Source organism: Populus euphratica, unplaced genomic scaffold (genome assembly GCF_000495115.2).
Source record: "Populus euphratica unplaced genomic scaffold, PopEup_1.0 scaffold1649.1, whole genome shotgun sequence".
NCBI classification, from domain to species: Eukaryota; Viridiplantae; Streptophyta; class Magnoliopsida; order Malpighiales; family Salicaceae; genus Populus; species Populus euphratica.
Genome location: NW_011501489.1, coordinates 1 through 21,328, shown reverse-complemented (window position 1 = coordinate 21,328; position 21,328 = coordinate 1). Strand labels below are relative to the sequence as shown.

Here is a 21,328-nt window from a genome sequence, read left to right as displayed (position 1 = left end):
AATTTGACCCAAATTAGTTCTTAAACATAATTAAACCTTTTAATTTGGCTCATGATTAAATTAAATTGGGTTATTGATAATCTAATTAATTCTATTAACTTAATTTTTAGGAACATTTATCCTATAATCATTTAATTTGATCTTAAATTTAGATTGTCTCTTTAGTCTTGAGTATAATGGGGTACGGTTGTTCAGAACTTCAGTTTGATTTCTCTATATGTTTGAAATTATTCTCATTCTGTTTTTTCTAAGTTGCTAGTCTTTGTTATTATTATTATTATTATTATTATTGATTTTTTTATTTTTAGAAGAAAAAAAGGGTAAATTTAGGAGGAATCTAAAAATGGGTTATAACAGGGATAATGAAGGATAAGTAACTCCAATAAGGTTATCAAAAATATTTTTTTTGACATGACATGGAAAATAAAATGTAAATTCAAATTGCAAAATCAAATTGTAAAATCATAAAATTATAAGTAATTTTTTAATTAATTATACAAAGAATTTCAACTAAATTATAAATTAGAATATAACATAATTAAGATAAAAATAAAATAAATAATATAAAAATTCAAATATTTTAAAATATATAATTTAACTAAAAATTTAGATATAATTTAACTTAAAAATTCCTAAACTATAATAATGAGATGACGTAGATGAATAGTTAAATAATGATACTTCTTAAATATTATAGGCAATAAATATTATAGGCAATTAATTCTCTCTCTCTCTCTCTCTATATATATATATATATATTTTCCGTTAAATAATAACATTTTACAACTCTTTAAACAATGAAAAATGTAGAATAAAAATAAAATTTTAGAAAAACAAACACACAATTCAGAACATTAAATATTTTTGCAACATCAGGAGAATAAAAGAAGCATGAAGAGAAATTAAGAGGAAAAAAAAAAGGTATAAAAACAAATGAAATAGGTGGCCCCCGAAGGATTACAAAGCAAAGTTGAAGAATCAGCACAGACCCTCTGGTCACACTGCCAGAGGGGCAGAATGTTTTATTGGGATTAGAAAGCATCAAAAGAAACAGCTGGCAAGCGAAAAAGCAAATCCAAGAGAGCAGGTCCCTATAATATCAAAACTCGTAAAATCGAACCATCTAGGTGGTGGTCAAGTGGTAAGAACTTGAGATCAAGGGGTTTGCTCCCTCTGTGGTCTCAGGTTCGAGTCCTTGGTTGCTCATATGATGGCCACTGGAGGCTTACATGGTCGTTAACTTCAGGGCCCGTGGGATTAGTCGTGGTGCGCGCAAGCTGGCCCGGACACCCACGTTAATCTAAAAAAAAAAAACTCGTAAAATCGGCACCCAAGGCAACGGCCAGCGGTGAAATGACGTCTTGCGCTTTCTATTATCACGAGTTCGAGTTTTGAAGTTGCATGTTTGTCAGCCCCGCGTTACTTTACCTGTCTACTGGGTTTGCAGGGTATTTAATGGCCGTGGAGATTAGTCGTGGTGCGCGTAAGCTGGCCCGGACACCCCACATAAATAAAAAAAAAAAAAACTCGTAAAATCGGTGTAAACTCGCGATTTTGACATCCTTGCCCTCAACCCAATTTTCACCCCCTCCGTAGCCGTGTTCAATTTACGCTTCGAGTATCAGCACCTGTGCTCTCAAAATGATAAAAATACAGGAACCCCCTTACCAAACCCTAACAGCAACAAAAAAAACTCTCATTTCACGTAACCGGCACCACCAAACAAACCCCCTTCAAAAAAAAAAACCCTTAATTATACCGTTTCACCCTCCATGCAGTGAAGCAAGGCGCTAACACTCTCCAAACCTCCATAGTCTGACCTTCAGCATGGCAGGAGATCGCCGGGAATCGCCTCCGGTTACCGGAGGAGGAAACGGAGTGGTGTGACAGGATAAAAAACAGCTCCAGTGATGGTGCCGAATCAGATGCTGAGATTACACCCTAACAAGGATCGTATGCCAAAGAGCTATGAAGATCTATAACTGGACTTCAGTCCTTCGGTTTTTAGGTCGCTGGAGAAATACTTGCCGCCTAATAGCCTTAGTGATAGCAGAGAAGAGAAAGTGAAGTTCATGAGAGATATTCTATTGAAGTATTTGCCTCATGGAGAGCGAACCAGCGTAATGTTCGAATTAACACAGCTTCAAGTAGTTTGATTTTCTGATTTTATTCTTTTTTGAAAATCCTGTTTGATTTCTCTTTCCTTTGGAAGATAAAGGAAAGTGAAACTGCATTGCTAGGGTTTTGCTTTCTCTTCATTTCAATTTTCAATTTTCAATTTTCTAACGGCCATATGGCTTTAGGAAATGACGATAATGCCCTTAGATTCTGGAGGAAAAACTTTTGTAATTTCTGAAACTGATTTTCACTCTGGAATTACAGCGATTAGGTATAGAAGATTAAATTTGTATTGTAAGTAAAAAAAAACATTCAAATTAGGAATACTGATAACATGATGAGACCAAGAAATGACTCAATCAAATCCCAATTCCAAACTGTTTGAGTTTCAGTTTAGAAAGAAAAATTAGTTGGGTTTGGCTGCATTTTCATTCTATACTGTTTGAGGCTGAACTTCGAGTCGTTTTGTTGCCAAATTATCTTTTACCAATTCAACATAGTCAATGCTGCTGAATGTGCTCTTGTTGTGCATGTTCAAATCAGTTCACGTCACCCTTCTTTTACTTTTTTTGTTCTCCTAGGAGTGCCCCTTGCTATTATTCCTGGCATGCTAAAGTGGCTATGGAAGTTTTTCATTTTTTTCTGCTTCAATTAGCTCAAAGCCTGTAGCCTCTGGGATGCTCCTCTGTGTTTCAAAATAAACCACGGAAACATATATAAAGCCAACCTAAGAAATGTAGACAGGTTCTGCATATGATTTCTATCAGATTTTGGAAAATTTCAAAATACTCCTAGTTACAGGAACTAAGGAATATTTGCTAGGTTCAAACATTGGCTGAGCAGTAACTGAAAGTAACCTAATAATAGGACTGGATACTTATTTTTAAAAAATAATGCTGATACTTGGGTTTAGTGTTTATAATTCCAGAATTCCTTGGGAATTGGGATGAATGTTTGAGAATATCTTTTACTCCAAGGCTGGGAAGGGTTCCTCTCTTCTGGGGCATTGATGTGGGAAGATTGCATTATGCATTTTTATGGCATGATATTTCTGGTTGTGGTCCACTGTGGTTATATTTTATAAAGATGAGGTAAATAACTGCTTATGAATACCGGATAACTTTTTTTTTTCAATTTTTATTCTGATGTCTTTATCAGGCACAGAAACATAGATAATACAGGCAGAAGATAATATCACATTATAAGGTATGAGACATGATAACACCTGTTTACCTTTTCCTACTCTACTAGTGTGGAGGTGGAGGACTGTAGGGTTTTAAGTTTGTTTTCCCCTGTTTCTCCTCACTGAAGTTATGCGCTCATTGACTGGAGGCAGAGCTGCAAGAAGTTTTTAAATGGTCATTTTGTGGTATTCCCCTTTTATAACTTGCCACGATGTCCATCTCCTTTCTAGGAAAATAAGAGAAGCCTTTCTTATGAAAATTGAGATGCCTGCTTGCTCAAATTAGTCCTCTCTGCCATGTCGAATGCTACTGGTTATCAGCAATACCCATTTTTGTGATTCTTTTCTTTTTAATAACTGATATGAATTGTTTTGCGACTATCTCTTGACAATTTGTAGATTGCTTGTTGCAAAGATTATATAACATAGGGAAAAAGGCATTTTTCAGAGCATTCATCTCTTGAAAGTGGTCAAAGAGCGAGAAAATGCTGAGAGGTTGGGTCTGTCTGAAGATGGTAGTGAGGTGAATAGACTGAGATATTTTGTATTGTACAAACAATCTTTTTGTTCTCTGTCTAAGATGCAAATTCTGAGTCTTTTGAAGAAATGAAGTTGGGGACTTAGGATTTGATTTTTGTGTTTATACTTCATGAATGCTGCCATCAAGTAAAAATCTGTCTGCCTTACTGATATCCTCTGTCATATTTGTGCAGCCTTTGAAAAGAGAGTTATAGTCAATGCACCCTGTAACTTTCTTTGTCCCGTCCTTTATGAAAGCAATCAATGATAACACAGAAGAAAGCCTTAGAAGCATAATATCAGAACCCTCTCCTGGCTTGCTCACATTTGAGATGCTTCAGCCATGCTTTTGCGAATTACTAGTAGCAGAGGTGAATAGCACATGTAATTGCATGCACACTTGAAACCTTCCATCAGCCCCCCCCCCCCCCCCCAAAAAAAAAAAGAAAAAGAAAAAAAAAAGAGTCTTGTACACCAGATGCTCATCTACTCTCTTGCATTCTCTTTTTTAATGTGATTTTCCAGGTTGAAAATTTTGAGGCATGGGTTAATGATACAAAATTTCAAATCATGCGACCAAATACGATGAACAAATATGGAGCTGTTCTTGGTGATTTTGGCCTTGAAACAATGCTTGACAAGCTTATGGATGGTTTTATCCGTCCTATATCTAAAGGTGATACATATGTGCTGATACCAGATAATAACACAGATTATATGATCATTTTCCCTGCCTCCCTCTCTTTGCAGTTTTTTTTTGGTGAAGTTGGTGGTGCAGCTCTGGATTCTCATCATGGTTTTATTGTTGAATATGGCTAAGATTGGGATGTTGACTTAGGTGCGTGCCTTATTCACTGTGTTCCTTTGTCAACTAATATTTGTGAAGGTTTTTTATTACTTTCTTTTTAGATTTTGTTTTTGCACTATGCATCACCGAGTGGTTTGTGGCTTGTAGGTTGGTCAAACATTTTCTGACATTGTGACTCTAAACATGACTGTGGACTGTTGCGTGGCTTTATTAGCTGCAATTTGTATTCTACTACGTGGTCTAGTCAGAATCTGTAAATGTTTGATGTATATGCCTACCGGTTATAGTCTCTCACTGTTTCTTAACAATAACAATAAATAAATTGACACAGACGCTATGTAGAGGAATCTCTCCAATTTGTATTTCAAGAATGCAATGGCAAAGAATACAAATAATTAATTGATTCTTTTGTTCTGTTTCTCTCTTTAAATATCCTACGGCTAAGGATGTAGTCTAATATGTAAGTGAAACGTAATACTAATTTAACTAGGAACTAACAACTATTCTAGAAAAATAATAACTACAACTAATGAGTTCTAATCGGGTTCTGTCAAGATTCTTTGATTTCCCCACGTTTCCGTTTCCCGGTAGCATTCATGCATCATGAGGTCTCTTCTCAAGCCTCCTGACTTGCATCAATTGCCAACTCCCCTAAAGAACTTGACTCCGACAAGTTACAATGAACATACGCAGCAAATAATTCTGGGGGTAGTCACTGAAGCTTCGTGCCTTTGATCCAGGCTGAGTCTGAAAGGGAGCGATGCCTCCATTGGACTAAGAATTTATAATAACCCCTGCAACGTGTAGAGACAAATTGATAATCACTGATGGAGGCAATGTCCTCCTGTGGTGCACTGGTTGTGGGGACTTTGGGAAGGCATGCTGGCATGTCCTTTGTCTGTGACCTATGATCCTGATTATTTATGTCGCCTTTAAACGTAGTGATATCCTCGATGTTAAAAATTGGGCTAATACCAAATTCTGAAGGTAAGTCGATGACATAGGCATTGTTATCCAACTTTTTAGTGATCTGAAAAGGTCCTGCATGTTGTGCGTGCAGCTTGGTGAAACTTCTGAGAGGAAAGCATTCTGGTTTTAGGCGAACCAACACCATGTCACTACTATTAAATTGTTTGTCTTTGTGTTTAATATTGGCTGTAGCTGCATATGAGTCAGTACTGTGGGATAATCGTCTTTTAACTTCTGCATGAACATCTTTCATATGTTCAGAAAAATCAAGGTCAACTTCACTTGGTTTGGGAGGTAACGATAATGGAGCGAGATCCATGGGAGTATAGGGTCGTCTGCTATATATTGCTTCAAAAGGTGTGCATCCTGTAAATCTATTCACAGAGTTATTGATAGCAAATTCGGCATGTGGGAGTATAAGATCCCAGCTGGTTTTATGGTCAGCAATGAGGCAGCGTAGTAAGTTTCCTAAGCTTCTGTTGAGAACTTCGGTCTGACTGTCGGTTTGGGGGTGGAATGCACTGACCGTCGGTTTTGTCCATAAGGTCTTCCAAAAGTAGCTAACAAATTTGACGTCTCTATCGGATACAATAGAGAGTGGTACACCATGTAGCTTGATTACTTGTAGGAACAATACTACCACTTTGGAAGCATCAAAGGTCTTGTTGCAAGGGATGAAATGAGCCATTTTTGAGAATCGATCCACTACTACCATAACTAAGTCATGTTGCCGAACAGTCCTGGGTAGTCCTAGGACAAAATCCGTGCTAATTTGCTGCCATGGTTGGTCTGGTGTTGGTAGGGGGGTGTAGAGTCCCGTTTGGTTTTGTCCCTTTGTTTAGTTGACAAATTCTGCACCGATCAACCACTTTGTGTACATCCTTGCGCAGTCGAGGCCATTAGAACCGATCAGCAGCCAAGGCAAAGGTTTTGTCATAACCAAAATGTCCAGCCAAGCCACCATCATGAAGTTCTGTGATGATGAGCTCGCAGAGAGAACCTCTGGGAATGCATAGTCTAGCACAAAAATATAAGTACTTGTCCCTGAAGGAATAATTACCTCCTGTTATAGTGATATTGGACTTTAAGTTGCTCCATATTGTGCCAAAATCATCATCATCCATGTATTGCATCTAGATGTCTTCGAGACCAGTAGTATGAGTTGAGAATGTGCAGCAAGTGAGGTCATCGACTTAATGCATCAGCCACCTTATTCTCTGTTCCTGCTTTGTGCTTAATGATGAAATCAAACTGTTGTAAATAATTCATCCATCGAAAATGTCTTGAGTTGAGCTTGTTTTGGGAGCCAAGGTGTTTCAAAAAGTCATGATCAGTATAAAGAATAAGCTCTCTATGGATCAAGTACGGATGCCAATGTTTAATGGTTTGAATCAACACATAAAATTCCATATCGTATGTTGAATATCTCCGACAGGTGACATTAAGCTTTTTGCTGTTGAAGGCAAATGGGATGACCTTCCTGACTTAGAATTCCCTGATTTCTTTATGTGAAGTGTCACAAGCCACCTCAAAGACTTTGAAAAAATCCAGTAGTTTCAGAACTGGGGCATGTCCTGGTTTATCCTTAATCTTGTCAAAAGCTCTATTGGTTGTTGCTGTCTAAGTGAAGTTGCTACTCTTTAAGCACTCAGTTATTGGGGCCATTATGGTGCTGAAATTATGAATGAACCACTGATAAAATGTAGCTAGGCCGTGGAAGCTATGAACCTCAGAAAAGGTCTGAGGTGTTGGCCAATTCTAAATAGCTTGCACCTTAGCGGGATCAACTTCTACTCCTTTATTAGAAATGATAAAGCTTAAAAAATAAACTTTCTTCTTCAGGAATGAGCATTTGGCATGACTAATATAAAGTTACTCTACCTGTAATATTGTTAATACTTGCTCTACATGGGTTAGATGATCCTGTAAACAGTTACTGAATATTAAGATATCATCAAAATACACCACAACACATTTACCTAGGAAGGGTTTGAGGATTTGTGTCATCACACGCATGAAAGTACTTGGTGCGTTGGTTAACCGGAAAGGCATGACTAGCCATTCAAATAACCCCTCTTTGGTTTTGAAGGCTGTCTTCCATTCCTCACCAGGATGAATGCAAATTTGATGATAACCGCTACGAAGATCAAGCTTTGTAAAAACAAAGGCGCCATTTAGTAAGTCTAGCATGTCGTCAAGCCGTGGATTTGGGAATCGATATTTTACTTTTATTTTATTAATTGCTCGATTGTCTACACACATTCTCCAACTCCCATCTTTTTTTTTGGTGTAAGTAGTATTGGAACAGTGCAGGGGCTAATGCTTTCACGGATAAATCCCCCATCTAGTAACTGTTGGCTCATTCTGTAATGAGGTATGTTGGGTAAAGAGGAATCTGGGATTAGATCAATTGCATGTTGTACATGCCGCATTGGTGGCAATTGGTTTGGCATCTCAGAGGGCATGATATCTTGGAATCTGTCAAGTATTGCTGCCAGTTCTTCGAGCACGACACCATCATCTTGTTTTACCTTCCGTCTCCCCACAAACAACAACATTTTCTCGTCACTTATAGCTTGAGAAAACTGATGCATGTTCAGTACTGGTACCTTTTTGTTGGTAGCTTCAAATTCTGCAATCGGTAATGGAACTAGGACCAACTTCTTGCCTTTAAAATAGAAGGAGTAGGTGTTGGTATAGCCATTATAGGAGACTCTACGGTCATACAACCATGGTCGTCCCAATAGCATGTGGCAGACGGTCATTGAGATGATATCGCACCATGCTGCATCTACATACTTTGGTCTTAATGAAAACTGCATTAGACATTGATGTTTCACTAAAATTGAGTTATGTTCATTGACCCAGCTGATTCGATAAGGAGAGGGGTGTGTTTCGATCTTCAGATGCAATCGCTCTACTGCTGTGAGATCACATTCATGCCACTACCATTATCAATGATCACATTCAATGATTTGTCCCCATGTTCTACTCGCGTGTGGAAAATGTTGGTATTCAACTATTCGTGATTGGTTTTGATTTCCTTCTTGTTTCCTGTTAATATTCTGTGAATAACACAGCTTGGCAGTTGTGAGGCTTCTAGGTGTTCCTCATCCTTAGCTGTAACTTCATCAGCTTCTCCTCCTGTAGTGTCCTCCATTACTATTAATTCCTTCTCACATATAAAAGCAAGTTTTTTTTCTCTGGTGGGACACACCATAGCATAGTGTCCAAACCCCCCTTACATTTATAGCATTGTGGACCATCATTTGTTCTATTTGTTTTTCCTTTTTGTTCTCCTAGTATTGAGAACCCTGGTTTGTCCTGTGATGATTGTTGTCTTTGCACAGAAAAACTTGTCGTGTGCCCTGATTTCATATCTATCGGCATGGTTTTCTTCCCTGTTGCATTTGCTATCTGCTTCTCAATTTGTAATGTTAGTTGGTATGCTTCCTCCACCGTGATTAATCGTGTTATCAACATTTTTTTTATGTAGTTCACCACGTAATCCAATGCGATACCAGGCCAATTTTTGTTGATCGGTCTCTACAATCTTGCTGCGGACGGTGAGTTCATGGAACTTGTCTGTATATTGTTCCACTGTCGTGGTCCCTTGTCTTAGCTGCAGCATTTCTTCAAATATCATCTGCTTATAGTCGATGGGCAAGTATTTTTCCTTTAGCCATTCCTTCATTTCTTCCCAGTGTGAAATATTGAGTTCGCCGTAATTGTTCTTCCATGCTCCTCCACCAGACATGAGCATGTCCCTTCAATTTCATCTTGATATACCAAACCTTTTGATCTTTTGACACAGCAAACCAATCAAAATAGTCTTCAATGGCGATTAGCCAATCTTCAAAAGCATGTGGTTCCAGTTTGCCATAAAAGTCAGGCATATCCACCTTCATTCGCTTAGTGAGTTCATCGATGGGTTGATTCTCCAGCCCTCACCTGTCATGGTGGCATGGAAGTTCCTCTCTGTGATGTTGTAATTGGTGGTGCTGGGGTTCAACGTCTATACTCAACATCCAGGTTTTCCCCTAGTGTCTCCTCACGAAGTTGTCCACGCTCCCTTCTATTGGAAAAACTTGCTCTATGTTTATCCACAACGTCTAATTAGTTAGGAAGCTGTTCTAGCACAGTGGTGATATGGATGATTTGTTGTTGTAAATCTGCATGTTCTTATAGGGAATTATTAGGGACATGAGTGTTAGACATTGGATAGGAGTTATTGCTTCGGGTTACAGTCATGAATTGCTCTGATACCAAATTAATGATATGCCTACCGGTTATAGTCTCTCACTGTTTCTTAACAATAAGTAAATTGACACATAATCGCTATGTAGAGTAATCTCTCCAATTTGTATTTCAAGAATGCAATGGCAAAGAATGCAAATAATTAAGTGAGTCTCGAGTTCTGTTCCCCTCTTTAAATACCTTACAACTAAGGATGTAGTCTAATACTTAAGTGAAACATAATACTAATTTAACTAGGAACTAACTAGCTATTCTAGGAAAATAATAACTACAGCTAATGAGTTTTAATCGGGTTCTGTCAAGATTCTTTGATTTCCCCACGTTTCCATTTCCTAGTAGGATTCATGCATTATGGGTTCTCTTCTCAAGCCTCCTGATTTGCATCAGTGTTTGCATCAATAGGTGTAACATGTATGCTTGTATATTTTTTATTTATTAATAATGTGCTTGTATTGTCTTCATCTAGTACATACGTGAACCATGCTGTGGTCATTCATGGCCATTTGGTTTGTGTTGTAAAGGTGCTTATATTCGATCTTAGCTGATGCATTTGCACTTGTGTGTTAGACATTGGTTGGCATAAAGATTGTCATGCCACTCTCCTTGTTGGTGTTGAATAATTTAGAAAGTGATTGTATTTTGTTGTTTAATTTTCTTAAGTCCACCAACCATGCAGTTTACAACCGTCACCAACCTGGTAAATTAGGTGTATGAGTTTTCTTAAGTTCACTTTTTCTGTATTCTTTTATTCATAGCTCCATGTAGATAGATATATCCTTCTTGTCAAAGTCTCTATATTAACTTCATTAACGAGTAATTATACACGCAGACACACACGAAGAAAGGAAATATAGAAAAGACAACATAGATGCACCTGTATTTGATTGCACAACCTGTCAAACTCTGGAGTCTAAATTACATGTAATTTTATATTTGTAGGCTTTCACGTGGATGACTCTGAAGTAGCTTTGAATGTTTGCTTGGGCAAGCAATTTTCTGGAGGAGAATTGTTTTTCTGGGGCACACGATGTGATAAACATGTATACTGGGAGTCAGCCGGAGGTATGCTAGTCTTTAATGTGGAATAATTTTTTTTAAGTAGATTGGCACAATACAAAGCTAAGACTTGAACATATCTATCTTTAGAAGGAAAACTTTCCTTAGATTTATGTTGTGACCAGACAGCCATTGGATTCTGTTTTTAATTTTCTATGTTTGTATGCTGTTCCTTCTAAATAATTTTGTTTGTTTGCATGTACAAGTTGTCAATCATAAGACTATTCCTCAATCAGCAGGTTGTTGAAAGATTTGCAGCTGTTCCATATTGTAGCTCTAGTCATTAGTGCCTATTATTGCTACCATCATGACTTGTCAAATTGGTAGATGTCACTTTTGACTGATTTTGTGACTGTATACAATGTCAATGTCATATTTCTCAGTTATGCTGAAGCGTTTTTTATTATGTTTAATCTTTCCAATTTATATGCTTGCCAACTTGAAAGACCTAGGATAGAGTCAGCAGAGATTGCTGGAAACTCTATCTCAATTTGTCAGGAAGATGGCAAAAGATGTACCTTCCATTTTATCAAACTTCTTTTCATCTGAAAAATTGAAAACTTAGATTTGTGGTCGCTTCTATTTCACTTGATCATTTAGAATCATATGGCATGCAGATGGCTAAGCTAATTAAATTGCTAACATTCACATGAATTTTGAAATTAGAATGTGTCATCTGGTATTTATATTCTGATCCCTTAAAAACCTGTATTTCCCATTCTATTATCCACGACCAGGCTAGATGGTTTCTTAGTGCAGAATTTGTGCAATTCTGTTTTGTTAATAGCTCTAATTTTTCTTCGAGATTTATATTTTTCTGTATTTTTTATGGAGCATTTTCATTGGAAGCAGGAAATTTTTGATTATTCTCATGTTCCTGGCGGAGCTGTGCTTCATCTTGGTCGTCATAGGCATGGTGTTAGGGCCACAACATCTGGTCATAGGATCAATTTACTCCTGTGGTGCAGAAGGTATTTCCTTTTTTTTGCATGTAAATCTTATACCGCATGACATCAGGAAAAAAAATAAATTGGTTACACTTCAATATGAGAGATTGAAGGAGTAATAGGCCTCTCACATTGAACTGTACTTTTACTTGCAATCGTAAGGCATTTTTATATCTTCAAAATGCACAGTCTTGTCTCTATACAGTTCAGTCTTCAGAGAGATCAGGAAATATCAAAAAGATTTCTCGAGTTGGTGTGGAGAGTGTGCACGAGAAAAGAAGGGAAGGCAGCAAGCATTCATTGCTGCCACTAAATCGGTAATTTTAGTCTTGAAATTATTTCATTTCCGCAATTTCTATGTTCAATTCCAGAGGTCAGGGAGGTTATAAAAATATGTAATCCATGCATAACAGCTAGTATCCTTTTCCTTGGACATAACATGAGGAAATAGCATCAATTTGACTATGACATTTCTAATCTCGGGGCCTCTAAAGAAATAGGCATTATCCATTCAATAGTTGACTTGTTTTTTCGGAAGTTACTTGGGGTATTATGGTCTGCTGGTGATGAAAATCACCATAGCAACTAGAAGAGACTCTCAAAACCGAAAAAGGTTTTGTTTTTCAATTTGCCATATGTGCACGTCCATTTGTCCGTGATGCTAGTCGAAAGTATTGGATTGATGCTTATACGAGTTGATCTTTTGCAGGAGTTACTCAGGCAGGATGGTGAGTCCGTAGCGTGAGCTGTTCATTTAGTTGTAATTGCGGACTTGTGTAGCTCCAGATCTCTATGCGCCGCCATTGGTAAATCTTTTGAAGTTCAGTTTTGTGCTCCAGCTTACCATGACATTGTTGAACCTTGAATGTCCAAATTATGTGAACTGCATGAGATGAACCTGCTTGTAGCAGATTTCAGTACATGCCTGCACATTTTGTAAAAAGATTTAGGACTGATCTGATGTTAGTAATCGTAAATTAACAGTTCGTAGCACCATATTTAGGCGTAGTCTTGGTATTTGGAACCACAGTTAGCATTGCCAATAATTCTGTAACTTGATCATTTACAAAATGTTTAATTAAACTGTGCATTTTCTCTAAGCTATTGGTTTGTATCAAAGACAATTGCATGGTATTTGGTTAGCCGAAAGGGTTTTTTTTTTTTTTTTTCAATTTGATTGGGTAATTTTAATTCTGTCGGCATTGTAAATCCCCCCAAAAACTCGACTGAAAAGTTAAAATTTGGAAGGGGCATGTAAAGGAGGAAAATTAAAATTTCGTTTTGAGAAACAATTTATCATACTTTTTTTTAGAGCAATAAGGGTACTTTTCATTAATAATATCATTAAATATTTGTCAATTTAAAAAATAAAATAAAAATCCAAATCTATTTATTTTCACCACATAAAATATTTTCATGATAGATGAAAAAATAAAATAAAAATCTAAGCAAATTATAAAATTACCAACATCAGAGGAGCCTATTTGGTTATGTATTTTTGGTAGCTTTTTTTATATAATTGTTATTTCATCTTGTTTCGTAGTAAAACATAACACAATTTTTATGTACCACCATAAAATGTGTTCAAAACTCAGTTTTGTACCACCATCTTTCATTTTATTATCGTTGTATTACTCTTCCTCTTCTCTTTCATTTGGGCTGCTTTTCACTGTTCTACAAAGCAAACAGTGAAGAGAATTATAAATCATTCTCTATTATTCATGTTGCATGTGAACATTGAATAGTGATCGGCTTCTAGTGTCTCTCAATCCATCACTATTGTGGTATTTGATTAGTATTTAAAATTGTATTTTTATCAAGGTTTTATATCATTATTTTACACTTGAAATATCAACAACTCCTTAACTAAAACATATTGTATAATAACATATCTAATAATATAAAATAACTTTAATTTGTAATAAATGTTCATTTTAAATACAGGCCTATCATATAAATGAAAGGATTAATTGATGAGTTTAAAAACTGAAATTGAAAGGACAAATAAATGACTAAACTTAGAAAAGAGATATTGATGTAGTCTAAACCAAAATACTGTTAAGTAATTGAGTCATATTTGAAGCTGTAAATATCGAATTTAGGTCTACTTTATATGGATGAAAATGTAAGATATAGACCTACAACTTTCATGGGAGCCCAAGAATTAAAAATGCTATTTTTAAGTCTAAATTGTAGCAACAATAAAGAAGTCTGAATTTGTTTTCCAGCCCAAACATTATTCAGTGTTTGGCCCATATCTGGAGTTCTAAAAGTTCAAATGACCTTTTTTTTTTCCTGGAAAGCTGAGACAATTTTCTAGAATTTTCATGTTTTCAAGTGGTTTCAATTATGATATAATTAATGACGTTTTGGACAGATAAGAGAAGATAAGGATTGTCACCAAGTCAAGAGTTGGCCACCCACTCATCAATTAATCATTAAATCAATAGTTTTAAATTTTGGCCTATAAAAAAAGATATTTGCCATATATATAGGCATTTTGGTGTCTGGATCAAGATCATGCTCTTGTTTTCTCTTTTTGTATTGCTTTTATTAATATTAAGTTTATGCATTTCCTTTCCTTTCCTTTACTTAATTAACTTTTATCTTATTTATCTTCTTATTTTGTTTATTTATGTTTCTTTCTTTTATTATATTTAGCTAAGTTTATTATGTCAAGGTGAAAAGGTTACACTAATGGTGTAAGAATTATACTGTATGGTATAACCGACACTTGTGATTTGGAAGGAACTTAATTTGTTGTTAACATAAGTTATAATTATGAATGTCAAATAACATTTACAAGTATTAGCATTAATCGAATAAAATAACCAATGTAATCATGTTAACAATTTGTAATTTGATTAGAACCTTCTTTGTGTGTGATTTCCAATTGAATAATAAGAGTTTATACTATACTTGTTTGACACACTATTAGTGGATCTTCTAACCTTGACATTTGTTGTTATCATTGTTTAATCCCTATCTTAATTTTTCATCTCGAAGTTCTCATAAACTTCTTCTTGTTCTTTTTCTTCTTCTATTACTACTACTACTACTACTACTACTACTACTATTATTAATAGTATTATTATTATTTATAATTTATACAATTAATCTTCCTATGGTTCGACCTTAGTCTTGCTGAGTTATTTATTACTTCGATATTCCTGCACTTGAGAGAAAACATCAATCTTTTGGTCATGCCGGGTTATTTAAATCTCTCTAATATTGATATGAGGGTCATCAGACAAAGATGGAGAACACAACATACATGACTTGCCACAATAATATCGTAGTAGTCAATTGAACCATATAAGCCATATATGATCAAAATGAATCAAATCTCAAATGAACTACGACAAAGTATATCTAGAGTTTTATGAACTTATACACTTAGAGGGCAAGTCTTAGAAGATTCTATAACCATAAGTACTCCACTAAAGGTGGATGAAACTACAATGCCTCATGTAATAGGACGAATGCCAATGTATTAGAAAAAGTAAAAACAACCTAAGTGATAGCCCTTAATACATTAATTACCTTGTAAACATATAATCTTATAGGCCCCATGACCTTATTATCATGTGAAGAAACTTATTACTAGGCAATTTAACTATAAACCCTGGAATCTTGAAAATATAATAAATAGAAAATAAGTAAATAAACGTTAAAATGAGTTTAAATACATGATCAATAAGTAAGAAAAAGTAGACCTTTGTTTTAAAATGTATGAAATTTTATCCAAAATGGTAAAGAATTTCAGGAGAGAAAATAATAATAAATGTGATATGTAATGGAGAGGATGATCTCAATAAATAAATATAAAGGTATTGTTAAATGTGAAATGAAGATTATGAATTTTAGGTTAAAATTCATAACGTCGACGAAACTGGTAATGGGTTTTGATGGATAAAAAATTAAGGAAAAACAAGAAAAATTATCTCAAGGAATTGGCATGGTAAAAAGAAAATGGTCTCAAGGAGTTAGTAAAATAATTAGTATAATTTAAGCAAGGATTGAACAAAATAATCCAAATTTTGACGTAAGATTACCCACCGATTAATTTTATGCTATCGTGTATAACTTTCAATTTAAGTGTTGGATCGAGTTGAAATCTTATAAGGAGTCTTTTAAAGCATCATTCTAAAAGACCTTATAATAAGGTCAAAATCCAGGTATATTATCTAAAAAAAATAACACATAAAAGCATTATAACGAGCAAAATTGCTCCCCTTATATTGTATATAGACTGATGAGAAGAAGCCATGAAAAATAGCTAAAAGATTCTTTTCTTCATTTCTTCTCCAAGTTTCTTTAGAAAACCCTCTAAAATGGATAAATAAACTACACAGCTCGATTTTTCATCCAATTAACAACAACTTGCAAACCAATCTTTTGTTTGCTTCGTAAAAAGAACTTGAGAGTATGTGATTAGAATTATCAAAGAGTTTTCAATAAAATAAAATAGTATTTATAGAATCGACCACTCATTGTCCTGCTAGTTTCTAAAAGGCTAGTGACATTGTGTTTAATTGTAATATAAGTTGTTATGGGTTATGTCTTAGGTTAATATTATAATTCTAAAAGAAAATAACATGTCGTTTATTATTTTATCTTGAAGTTTTCTAATTGCAAGTCTCGATATTCCTTTCTAGAAAAGATCTATTATGGTTTAGTATGAAGTGCATAAATACTTAGGTAGAACCTTCTTTATTATATAAATTGATTGATATTCATAATAGATCTAAATGAGTATATCTTTAGAAAGCCTAAATTTTCTAATAGAATCATATGGTGGCAAGTCATGTTAGTAGAATATTATATTATTTATATGACTAAAAAGTTAGTGAAAGATAGTACCATAACAAATCATTTGGTAAACAATACAATTTATGACAACGAGCCCTTATGATTCAAATTTCTAGATAAAGACACTGTGGTGGTATAAAATGAAGAAGAACTAAGTAAAGATATATGGACACATACAATACTTTGATGAAATAGTAAATGTTTGTGGTAATGATGTAGGAGCAGTGCTTATTTCACCAATTGATGAGTAGTATTCTATGGTGATTAGGTCACAATTTAAATGCATCAATAACATAACAAAATATAAACCATGTATCCATAGGCTTGAGACTACTTTGGAAAGAAAAGTTTAAAGGCTTGATGTATATGGGGATTCTTTATTGATAATTTATTAGGTGAAAGAAAAATGACAACCAATGGATGAGAAAGTAAATTTATAGTGTAAGTACTACTAAGATAGGAGAAATACTATATAATAGAGGATTTAATGGGATGCTACTAAGATGTTTAGATAAGGTCATGAAAACAAAACATGAAATCTTATGTGCCACACACAATAATAGGAACATGCTAACATGACAAATGCAAATGAGTGGATACTTTTGGACCATAATGGAGAACAATTGCAATAATTATAAGTGAAAATGTCAAGTTTTTGTTGATAAGATATATGAAGTGTTAGTTTCTCTCCATAATATGACAATACCTTGGTCAGTTGTAATGTGAGGATTGGATGTGAATGACCCAATAAATCCAAGGGTAAGAAATGAAAATTGATTCATTTTGGTAGGAATTTACTATTTCACAAAATGAACTAAAATGACTTCTTAAACTTATATCGCTCAAAAAGTGGTCTAGAGATTTATTGAGAAAAACATCATTTGTTAATAGAATTTGCTAGAATTAAGAGTATTAAAAAATTCTTAAAAATTTAATGGAAATATTATTTAGTAAAATGAAAGATCAAACATCTTAACTCTTCTTATTGGCCTAAAATGAACAAAGTTGTAGAAGAAAGAAATAAAAATATAAATAAAATTTTACAAAAAATGGTTGCAAGAACTACTATAAGAACATATAAAAGTGTAACCCCTTACTCTTTAGTTATGTAATGGAGGTGATGATACCTTTCAAAGTGGAGATACCTTATCTAAGAATACTAAACAAATTAGAGCTAAAAGGGTCTGAATGGGCCAAGGTCTAGTATCAATTGTTGAACCTGATTAATGAGAAGATTAACCATGATTTGTCATGTGTAATTGTATTAGAAAAGAGTAGCTAGAACTTATGATAAGAAGGTACACCCATATGATTTTCATAAATGAGATTTGATATTTAAAAAGATTTTGTGAATTCCTTAAAAATATATGTCAATGTAGATGAGTGTCTAATTATTGAGGTCCTTGCATAGTAAATAAAGAATTTTCAAGAGGAGCCCTTATTTTATTGATACTTCAAGTGTAAAATGATAATATAAAACCTTGATAAAAATACATTTTTAAGTACTAATCACACCTTCTAACCATCTTATTACTGGTCCTTAGTAATCAAAGCATTAAAATAGAAAAATAATTTGCAAATTCTACAAAGCAAGGTATTCATCTTTCAACTTCTATTAATCCATCCAGATAAACAAACTCTCATTAAATTTATATATCTGCTCAATACCTCTTAATAAAATATTAATAAACCTTTTTTTTGTGCTCAATATATTAACATATAATTATAATGCTTTACTTGGAAGAAAACAAAATTCTTGTTCTAATGTTCAAGGTTAACTTCCTTGGGTTGAGATTTTTTTCTTTTTTTTTTTTGTTTTTTTTAAACATATATACATGTAACTTAAAACGCAATGCATTTTTAACCCATGTAACGAGCTTTCAGCTAATGACTCCTAGACTAGTTGGTCTTAGGGCATTAAGTGTTGAGACACCCCTACGAGCTTTGTAACTCGGGTTGCAGATATTGATACGTAGATAGTGCCATGTTTGATTCCCTTAAACTTTTCTCCTCAACTCATGTAACAAGCGTTGGATCATTAGGTCCTAAGTCAGTTGACTTTAGGGTATTAGGTGTTAAAACACCCATTTGGACTTAATTGCTTAGGTTAGAGAGACTACGAAACCAAACTTATCTATATTTTTATTATCATAATTTTTTTTGCTCTTTTTTTTTGTTTTTTTTCAAATTATATACCATCAATTTCCCTTAGTTGTTACCTTTAATAAAAGAACATAAATAATGTAATAATCCAATGTGCAACCCACAATCATATGTTAAAGTGTGTTTGTGAAAACTAAGATTTAAAAATACATGTTAAATGAGTATATGAGCAGAATTAAGTGATAACAATGCAAGAGTTTGCAAACCTGAATATTTCAAGAAGTATTATTATAGACCTTGTTATGAATATTGCAAATAACCATTGAAACATATTTACCAAAATATGTCTCAAGAGTCAATAAAATTCCTCCTTACTCTGTGATCTTAGTAATAATAGTTTGCAAATGGTTTATGAAAAAAAAACACAATTTTTTTTAATATCAACTACTACCCTCTCCCCCCCAACTAAAATGAGACATTTTCGTCAATGTTCTAAGGTAGAAAGATAGAGTATAGAAGGTATTACATGAAACAACGACTATTGACAAACCTAAAATACACTTAAACAAAAATAAGAAACAACAAAACCCAAATATTATACTATTAATAAAACCAAAAGACACAAGTTTTTACAAACTAAGACTCAAATCGTAGTTGTGATTGTGGCTCACATCTTCCCATGGTTTTACGTCAAAGAACAGCTCAAACACCCTCTATTGGTCGAGGATAGGCTTCCCATCCAGTTTTCTAAAAAATTGGCAAATAAGGTCTTTTTTAGTTAGATTCCTAAGACATGCCAGACATGTTTTTTTTTTTTTTTTATAAAAATGGGTTCATAAGTCATGAATTGCACAATGTTTATCTCGACTATGATGAGACTTAAGAGTCAATAGACGATTATCTAAAGACTCTCTGTGTTTTGAAATAAATCCTACCTTTTGATAATTTTCCCAGGTTTTGTGAAATGCAAATGATTCCTTGAATATGGTGAGCTTGTAAAATTTATTTTGTTAGATTTCTATAGTCTTTTTTTTATAAGAAATGATCCTCACGTACTTTAGAGTGATAAAATTTAATGACATTACTTACCTTATTGTCAGGAATGCATCTTTGAAATATTTGATCAGGACAATAATTGATAAGTAAGGGTCATCTTAAAAACATTTTTGCACGTTGCTCAAAAATTATTTTTTGTCTTTGGTACTCTAGTGAGTTGACAAAAATCCTGAAGCAAGAAAATTGATATTTTTAGCAAACCAAGGTATTGAACTAAGAGAAAGTAGAGATTCATCAAGAAAGTAATTATTGATTGGTGTGATGTCGGGTGTCGAATCTGTTGTCACTTTTGATAAAAGATCTACATCAATATTTTCGATGTCTTTTTCATCCTTAATTTTTTCCTGATTGGTCATGGCATGAGAAGGTGCCTTTTTCATTCTTAATTTTTTCTTGATTGGTCATGGCATGAGAAAATGAAAGTGTTAGTAGGGAATCAGTCTTTTCTTTACAATGTTTAGATTCAACTCCTTTCTTTCCCTTAGAGATTGCCTTATCATCTTTCTCATAAAGTTCAAGAATTGGTTTTTGAATAATCTTACCACTACAAAGAGTGATGACTGATTTAACTTGATCCATGTGTTGACTTCCAGAACTACTTGCATTTGCATTGTATTACCCCTTGAGATTTTACTGTGGTTGAGATGGAAACTTACCTTTCTCTTGAAAACTGAGAACATATGTGAATTTTGTAAGAGTATCTTTAAAATCTGTTATGCTTTGAGCAAGTTGAGTGTTGATTGTCTCTTACTTTTCAATGGATGCATACAAAATTTCCTCAAAATTTCTTTTAGGAGGTGGAGCATAAGGAGGTGCATATCCATGAGAATTTTAGAAATTATGGTGTGCTTGAAACGATAGTTGTGAAGTTTGTACATTGTTATTATCACTCTTCTAATTGAAATTTAGGTGATTTTTCTAACCAGAGATATATATTTGTGAGTATGGGTTGTGGTTGGGCCTTTGAAAACTGTTTAAAGCATGAGCTTGTTATGGAGACATTCCTTACAAGAAGCCAAGGTTGGAAAATCATTGGTTGAGTGTTCATTTGTTTCATATATTTGACACACAATGTTTTTAACAAATTTTAATTGACCACTCTTTTTTAATTCTAGTACCTCAACTTTTCTAGCTAAAGATGCAGACTTGGCTTGGAGGTCATGATCTTTTCTAAGGTTGTATATACCTTCACTAGATATATGAGGTTAAGTTTTACTCTCTACCTCATAAGTACCTGCGATGTCCTAATTTTGAGCATTTTTAGCTAACGAGTCTAGGTACTTTATTGCTTCATTAAGGTCTTTATCTTCAAAGGTTCCATTGCATATCAATTTAACCATTTGCCTATCTTTAGGTGTTAAGCCTTCATAAAAATATGAAACCAATCTTCATGTTTCAAAACCATGATGAGGGCAAGTATTAAGTAAGTCTCGATACCTATCCCAATATTGGTAAAATATTTCTACTGATTTTTGATTGAAAGTGATGATTTGTCTTTTG

The 21,328-nt window shown here is 34.2% G+C and overlaps 1 pseudogene; it reads left to right on the top strand.

The window, feature by feature from the left end:
• The first annotated feature begins 972 nt into the window (after positions 1 to 972).
• On the top strand, positions 973 to 12,957 carry LOC105117958 (uncharacterized PKHD-type hydroxylase At1g22950-like; annotated as a pseudogene).
• Positions 12,958 to 21,328: the final 8,371 nt, after the last annotated feature.